The sequence below is a fragment of the Tiliqua scincoides genome, chromosome 6, assembly GCF_035046505.1.
Source record: "Tiliqua scincoides isolate rTilSci1 chromosome 6, rTilSci1.hap2, whole genome shotgun sequence".
NCBI lineage: Eukaryota > Metazoa > Chordata > Lepidosauria > Squamata > Scincidae > Tiliqua > Tiliqua scincoides.
The window spans coordinates 1,895,495-1,903,887 of NC_089826.1; positions in this window are offsets into that span (position 1 = coordinate 1,895,495).

Below are 8,393 nucleotides of genomic sequence, written 5' to 3' on the forward strand. Positions count from 1 at the left end.
GAAGAGGGCTGGGGGCAGCCATATTGTTTGGCTTTGCAACCATAGCAACAGCAGCAGTACCCCCCCACCCTCCAGGTGGGGCAGGCCCAAGAGCATCTTGGGAGTAGGAGTTCTTTTAAGTCTCACCAACAGGAGCCACAACAACAGGGTAGCTAGGCAACCAGGGCATCCTAGCAACACATAGCAACAGAGGGAGGAGGTCCTGAAGACGGGCACTTTCAGCATCCCTGTTAGGAGAAGGCAGCCAAAGGGCACCCTTGAGAGGGGCCACAGTGCTTGCAGGCCACTGTATGGGGGACAGAAGCCGAAGCAGGTGTCTAAACTGGAGAAGGCTGCCGACCGACTGGCGAGTCAGGCCTCCAAGAGGAATTTCATCTGCCAAGTGTGACCATTCTCCCCTGGGGGATCCACTCAACTTTTTCATCTAGAAGTGCTCCCAGGTTCTACCAGTACTTCAACAGATGCTGCCAAGCTCCATCCCCCAAGAGCAGTCTCAGGGTTCATACCTTAGAGGTCTGGTTGCTAGTCCCAGAGTCGGAAGCTGTGGCTCCAAGTAAGCCGTCCCTCCAGTTCAGATCATTTTGCCTTTTCAAGTGATCGCCTTCAGTGCTGTGAAGGGGGCTACCTCTTCCCAGGCAGCATGACATGGTAGGTGGTCCTGAATACTTTGCAGAGCATTTCAAAATCCTCCTGAATACCACCAGAGGGCAGCAGCACCCGGCCGCAGCAGGGTTTGCAAGCAAAGTAGCTTGCTTTAGGGTGCAATTCTAATCTACTTTCCAGCACCAACAAAAGGACAATGCAGCTCCAAGGTAATGCATTATATTATCCCCATTCTTCAGATCTGGGAGGGGCACTGAGGCTGCTTGCCTGGGGCCTCACAGTGAATTTGTAGCTGAACTTAGGAAGCTCCCTTAAATGAGTCAGATGTTTGGTTCATTCAGACAAGGACTAAAACAGAGCAGATCAGCAAGGCTGCCCCGCCCAGCCTTGCTTCCTGATGTCTTTTGGAGATGGTGGAGAATGAACCTGTGGCATTCTGTTAGTGCACTGGAGGCTCTGCTGTGGAGTTGTCAGCAACCCCTCTCTAGAACAAGGGTGTCCAAACATTTTGGCAGGAGGGCCACATCATCTCTCTGACACTGTCGGGAGGGGGGCAGGAAAAAAAGAATTAATTAAAATTTGAATAAATTTACATAAATGTATTTATTAGAGATGGAACTTATAGGAATGGATGAAGGTCTTGCAGTAGCTCAAGGTCTATAAAAGGCCTTGCACAAAGCAAGGCTGACCTTTCCTTTGCTGCCACTGCTGCATCACAGATATGAAACAGCAAGCAGTGGAGGGAACCCTTGCTCCACAGCTTACACAAGTGGTCAAACAGTTTCCCTCACACTGAGAGCAGCTGTGTCAGGTGAGCATGGGCTCCAGCAAGTCTCCGGAGGGCCAGAGTCTCACTGGAGACTGGGCACTCCCCGCGAGCCGGACTGGGAGCTCCTGAGGGCCACAAGTGGCCCCAGGGCTGGGGTTTGGGCACCCCTGCTCTAGAACATGAGAACATCAGAAGAACATGGTGGATCAAGCCAAAGGCCCCTCTAGTCCAGCTCACTGTATCTCAAAGTGACCCACCAGACTGCATTCTGTTGCCACTCCCTTGCACCTGGCCTTCTGAGGTAGCCTATTTCTAAAACTAAGAGGTTGCACACACTCATCACTTGTAACCTGTGATGGACTTTTCTTCTAGAAAACTGTTCAATCCCCTTTTAAAGGCATCTAGGCCAGCTGCCATCACATACTGTGGCAAGTAGTTCCACAGACTAATTTCACGTTTGGTACAAATATTTTCTTTTGTCTGTTCTAACTCTCCCAACACTCAATTTTAGTGAATGACCTCTGCCACCCAAAAGAGGTTAGAGCTGGAGGGCAGGTTTGAACTTGTTGGAGTCATTCAAGACCTCCAATAGTCTTGTTGGCAGGCAACCTCCCCCAAATTCTTGCTCCGTGTGCAGGTTAACTAGGCAACAAGAAGTGTTACTAGCCCTCCCCCCATCAAGAACTGGGCAGATGCACTCTGCATCCAGTTAAGCTCAAGAAAGGATTTATCTTTGCATTCATGATAGCATCATCCTTGTGGCCAACACTTGTGGTTTTGAAGGAGTTTAAAGGTAATGGCTGCTCACATCCCCTGGATATGGGACTCTGGAAGCCTGAAATGAAAAACTCCTGGTCCCATTTTCTGACCTTCCCCCAACCATGTAAATAGCAAAACACAAGAATTCCCCAATTTTTTCCATTTCACTGACTGCTTTTAGAGGGCATTTGAAAAGTGTGGATGCTCTTCTGCATTGTGTTTGTCCTCATGACAACTCCATAAATTAGATTTTAGTATTCCCATTTTGTGTATGGGAAGTGAAGCTCAATGGTTTGTCTAGGATTACCAAATGAATGTATGTGAAGAGAATTGCACACTTTAAATGTATTATATATATTCATCTACAGTGAAACTTGGGAGGCAATATTACTCAAAAGCCCAGGGATAGAATGGGAGACATTTATCATTCCATCCCCCATTGACTGGCAGTGTTTTGATGATAGTGTTGTGATGATAGTGTGGTGATGATAGATAGAGGCACTTCCACACACACAATAATTAATATTTGGAACTCACTGCCACAGTTGTAATGGTGGCCACTAGCTTAGATAGGTGTAAAAGAAAATTGAGATAGGTCTACCAATAGCTATTTGCTGTGATAACGAAATGTAACCTCCATGTTCAGAGGCAGTGTACCTATGAACACCAGGTGCTGGTGACAAACTACAGAGGGCAATTATAACCTTCATCTTGCTTGTGAGCTTCCCAGGTGAGCACCTGGAGGACCACTGTTGGAAACAGGATGCTGGACTAGATCCAGGCCTTTAGGCCTTTTCTTATGTTCTGAGTGAGTCACAGAAGTCAAGGGAAAAAATCCCAAGGAAGATAATCTAATCAGAGCTGAATAATGCCACTTATTCTTATGTTGTTTTAAGTTTTAATTATTATCAGTACAATCACCCACATTTTCCTGACAGTGCCAAGCTTCTGGAAGACCAGAACCAGAAAGCCCACCCTCACTTCTCTTGACACAGCTGCCCAATGGCATTTGTACAGCAACCAGCTGTGATATTTTTTCACTAGTATTTAGGGAAGGACGGTGTGTGTTGCAGAGTGAGGAAGGGGGTCAGAAGTGCCAAAGAGGCTGGTTGGAGATGGCCGGGTTGAAAGATGTGCTTACCACCCTGAGTGCAGAGGGATTCTGCCTGTGAAGACTTCCATCTCTGCAGACTTCTGCTGCCTCTTCAGCACTGGGACCTAGCAAGCCCAGGGAGGCAACAAGGGCCAGGAGGTGGCTGTGCAGACTTGCAGAGTGACTCATAGTATTTGAATTAATCTGGCGATTCTCTCACTATGGGCTTCAGGTCACCTGAACAGGCCCCCAAAGGGACAAACCTGCACTACAGTTTTGAAAAGAGAGAATGTGTATCCAGCACATATCTAAATCCCACGTATCTATGTTTGACCTGAGCTGGCAGGTGTCCCAGATCTACACACCTCTGTCCACACCTCAGGTGGGAGGAACAGAGGGAACAGAGCCGCCATGCAACCTGGCAGGCTGCAGAAATAATCCTTGGACACACCAAAAACGTTCTTCCTTTTCCAGGTGCGGCCCTCTGGAGTGGCAAAATGTCCTCTGAGAGTGACTGGGTATTTTCCAGCAATCTGGCAGGAAGGGAAATGGTAGGACCAGGCTGTCCCAAAATGAACACTGAATGGCATTTTTCCCACTGATTGCCCAGAGCCTTCACTCATGGAAGGTCCATCTGCATGACAAATCCATGATTAGGTCATTTCTTGTTGCAAATTGGGGCTGCTTGGGTGTGCAACCTGAAATCATCCAGGCCCAGGTGAAAGGTGGTAATGATATCTCTTAAGTCTTTATTCCATAGAGAGGAAGAGGAGAGGAAAAGCTTTTACAGGAAAAGCTATTGCCCTTGATATAATTAACTCTCCAGACTCTTATCAGAGGCACCCATTTACCACCCCTCCCTCCACACAGTTAATAACTTTGTAAGATGGAGTCAACCCCAAATCACTGCAAATGTCTGACCTTCAGACTTTGCTAGCTCCAGGCATAAATGTAAGATTTCAGCAGTCACAAGATTTGAAGCAATGATGATTAAAAACAAAACAAACATAGCTTATCATTATTTTAAAGTTATCAGGTGGATTCCCATGTGTTTTTACAACACAGTTTATTGTTTTTGTGAATCTTAGTTTAAAAAGAAGAAAACTTTATTTTTATTTTTCCCCTCAAGTTAAAATCGTTGGATTTAAAAAAATATATATTTAAGATACACTCACACACCAAACCACTGCCCCAGAATCCCTTCTTTCACCATGATGAAACATCAAGATGAATCCAAATGAACAAAACATTGTATTTACTTCAAGTGGAGTGAAGCATTGTGTTTACTCCACTTGAAGGTTGCACAACAGACAAAGGGAATGGATCTATATTTTGTTCACCAGCTAGAAATTGCAAATAGGCTGGGCCATGAGACATTTTCCTAACAGTAGCAGGAAAAACATCAAGGCCCCTTTTCCTGCATTTTTGGGAGCCCTGGAAAGGCCTCTTACATTGAAATGCCACCTTTGACCTTTCAGCAGATTCATCTGTGATCACTCATCTGGTCCCAAAGACCTTTGTGTTGTTTTTTTTCTGAGCTGTGGGGGAAGCCAGAATCATATTCTAGTCCCCAGAAGCTTTTGTTGGGTTTCAGTACAGATTCTTTTGTGTGCTTTAACTGGTAGACACAAATTATACTTAACAAAAAAAAATCCCTAAGTACTGGACATCTTTGTTTAAATAAATAAATATAACCAAGAGCTGATATGGAGAGACTGAGTGGAGAATGGGGCTTCTGCATCTCAGATTTTACCTTTAGGCTCCCTCCCAACCTCAGCACACACACACACACCCCACTGCAACATGGGGATATACCAACTTTCCTGGGGCACCTTCCTTATGAGGAAAGGCTATGGCGTTTGGGCTTCTTCAGCCTAGAAAAGAGGCGCCTGAGGGGGGACATGATTGAGACATACAAAACTATGCAGGGGATGGACAGAGTGGATAGAGAGATGCTCTTTACACTCTCACATAACACCAGAACCAGGGGACATCCACTAAAATTGAGTGTTGGGAGGGTTAGGACAGACAAAAGGAAATATATCTTTACTCAGCGTGTGGTTGGTCTGCGGAACTCCTTGCCACAGGATGTGGTGATGGCGACTGGCCTGGATGCCTTTAAAAGGGAATTGGATAAGTTTCTGGAGGAAAAATCCATTTCGGGATACAAGCCATAATGTGTATGCGCAACCTCCTGATTTTAGAAATGGGCTATGCCAGATGCAAGGGAGGGCACCAGGATGCAGGGTCAGTCTGTGGAACTCCTTGCCACAGGATGTGGTGATGGCGTCTAGCCTGGATGCCTTTAAAAGGGGATTGGACAAGTGTCTGGAGGAAAAATCCATTACGGGTTTACAAGCCATGATGTGTATGTGCAACCTCCTGATTTTAGAAATGGGTTATGTCAGAATGCCAGATGCAAGGGAGGGTACCAGGATGAGGTCTCTTGTTACCTGGTGTGCTCCCTGGGGCATTTGGTGGGCCGCTGTGAGATACAGGAAGCTGGACTAGATGGGCCTATGGCCTGATCCAGTGGGGCTGCTCTTATGTTCTTATGCTCCCTGGGGCATTTGGTGGGCCGCTGTGGGATACAGGAAGCTGGACTAGATGGGCCTATGGCCTGATCCAGTGGGGCTGTTCTTATGTTCTTAAGTGGCCCCTTCCCCTCCCCCAGAGCAAAATGGCTCCCCCTGCCCAGAATGGCTCTGAAGGGGAGGGTGAGGGGCCACTTGCACAGCATGTTCAGGCGCCTGCAAAACTTAGTGCTTTGCACTCCCTCTAGCTATGCCACTGTGTGTCCCAAAGGAGAGTTGTTTGGTGTATACTGTAACTGTATTTGAGAAATAGTTGTGCAGGGTAGATTACTGCAATATTCAACACATTGTTAGGTAGGCTTAAAATGCAATTGTTTCTGCAAGCTCTGGTCTTCTCCTTGTGACCAATATTAAGAAACAAAAATAGTCTCTCTAACCTTGTGACAGGTTTGGAATGAGAGTTCCAATTCATGAGAATAGAAGCCCATTCTCTTCCCCCCAGTTCCATTTGCAGAAATAAGCATCTAAGGCTCCTTAGATGACCTTTATCAGTCCAGCCATTTCAAGGACTCTCTATGAGTAAATGCATCCCTTGAATATCACAACAAATTCCAAAAGGCAAGTGAGGAGTCCACATTTTAACCTGTGGTTAAATGTGCACTCAAGAGACAGTCCACCATCTGTGGAAAAGAAAAACACAGTCTCTGCATGATGGCTTCTCTTTTGCCCTGACCAAAACACCACTTCAGCAGGAAAAGCCAAGTCAGAAGGGGCTGATGGGAGACCTTTTGATTCCATGTGGCAACCTTTCCTCTCTTATGGTAATAGCCATTCTTCCCCCAGGCAGCCAGCCAGCCACCTCCCCTTCTGCAAACCATGTTGGGAATGAGCCTCTTCTGCATAATTCTTGGGGCTGAAAAGCTTTCCACAGAATTCCTGGTTTCCTGAGCACTGTCTTGTCAAGATATGAAGGCACCACTCTGAATTAATTGATGTTTAGCCTGATGGTGTTTGATGAAAAATCATTCAGTAAAAACGTATTGAAACAAATGTAAAAGCACATTGAAAGGGGGGGGGGAAGGAAAAGGAGCTTTTGCAGCCTTGTGAAACAAATTCACAAGCCCTGCATGGCAAGAGTTCAAGCCCTTGTGGAGGGTATCTGCAAGCTTTTGATCAGGGCAGGGATGGTGATGTGTCACAAGGGGAGCTTCAACAGCATTCAGGCAAAGCTGGATGGGTTCAGGTCACCCAAGGGACTTGCCCTTACCAACAAGGCACTGGTTGTTTGAATGGCCAGCCAGACACAGCCATGGCAGGGATGTTCTTTTCCCTCTCCCACAACACCAGAACCAGGGGACACCCACTAAAATTGAGTGATGGGGGAGTTAGGACAGACAAAAGAAAATATTTCTCTACCCAGCATGTAATTAGTCTGTGGAACTCCTTGACGCAGGATGTGGTGATGGCATCCGGCCTAGCTGCCTTTCAAAGGGAATTGGGCAGATTTCGAGAAGAAAAGTCCAAGCCGTGATGGGTTTGTGCAACTTCCTGGTTTTAGGAGTAGGTTACTTCAGAATGCCAGATGCAAGGAAGTGGCAACAGGATGCAGGCCTCTTGTTGTCTTGAGAGTTCCCTGAGGCATCTGGTAGGCCACTGAGATACAGGAAGCTGAACTAGATGGGCCTTTGGCCTGATCCAGCAGGGCTCTTCTTATGACCCAGAAGAAAGGGAAATGCATCTAGAACTCAACATCAGCCATTCCATGAGGCTGCTCACTACCGACTGAGCCACAGGAGACAAACAAAGAGCACCCCATCTGGCAGCTAACACCTTGTAGCACTGCAAACAGGCCCACCTGGCTTGGAAGCTGTAGCACATGGATCTATCCGAGGGAGCACATGGGTCAGCATGTGATGCAGGGGCTTATTTCATGGGCCCATCCAGCTCGCTACATCCACACAAACTTCCATGCTCTCTGCTGGTGGTATGCTGCCCTTCCTGTTCCCCTGCCACTGCCTACCATATACCACGGCAGTAGAGAACAGGCAGTAGAGAACGCTTTCCACATGCGCTGCCTCCGACGCATCCTCGGCATCACCTGGCAGGACAAAGTTCCAAACAACACAGTCCTGGAACGTGTTGGAATCCTAGCATGTATGCACTGTTGAAACAGAGACGCCTGCGTTGGCTCGGTCATGTTGTGAGAATGGATGATGGCCGGATCCCAAAGGATCTCCTCTATGGAGAACTCGTACAAGGAAAGCGCCCTACAGGTAGACCACAGCTGCGATACAAGGACATCTGCAAGAGGGATCTGAAGGTCTTAGGAGTGGACCTCAACAAGTGGGAAACCCTGGCCTCTGAGCGGCCCGCTTGGAGGCAGGCTGTGCAGCATGGCCTTTCCCAGTTTGAAGAGACACTTGGCCAACAGACTGAGGCAAAGAGGCAAAGAAGGAAGGCCCATAGCCAGGAAGACAGACCAGGGACAGACTGCACTTGCTCCATATGGAAGGGATTGTCACTCCTGAATTGGCCTTTTCAGCCACACTAGACGCTGTTCCAGAACCACCATTCAGAGCGCGATACCAGAGTCTTTCGAGACTGAAGGTTGCCAACTATAACTAGAGAACGGGGC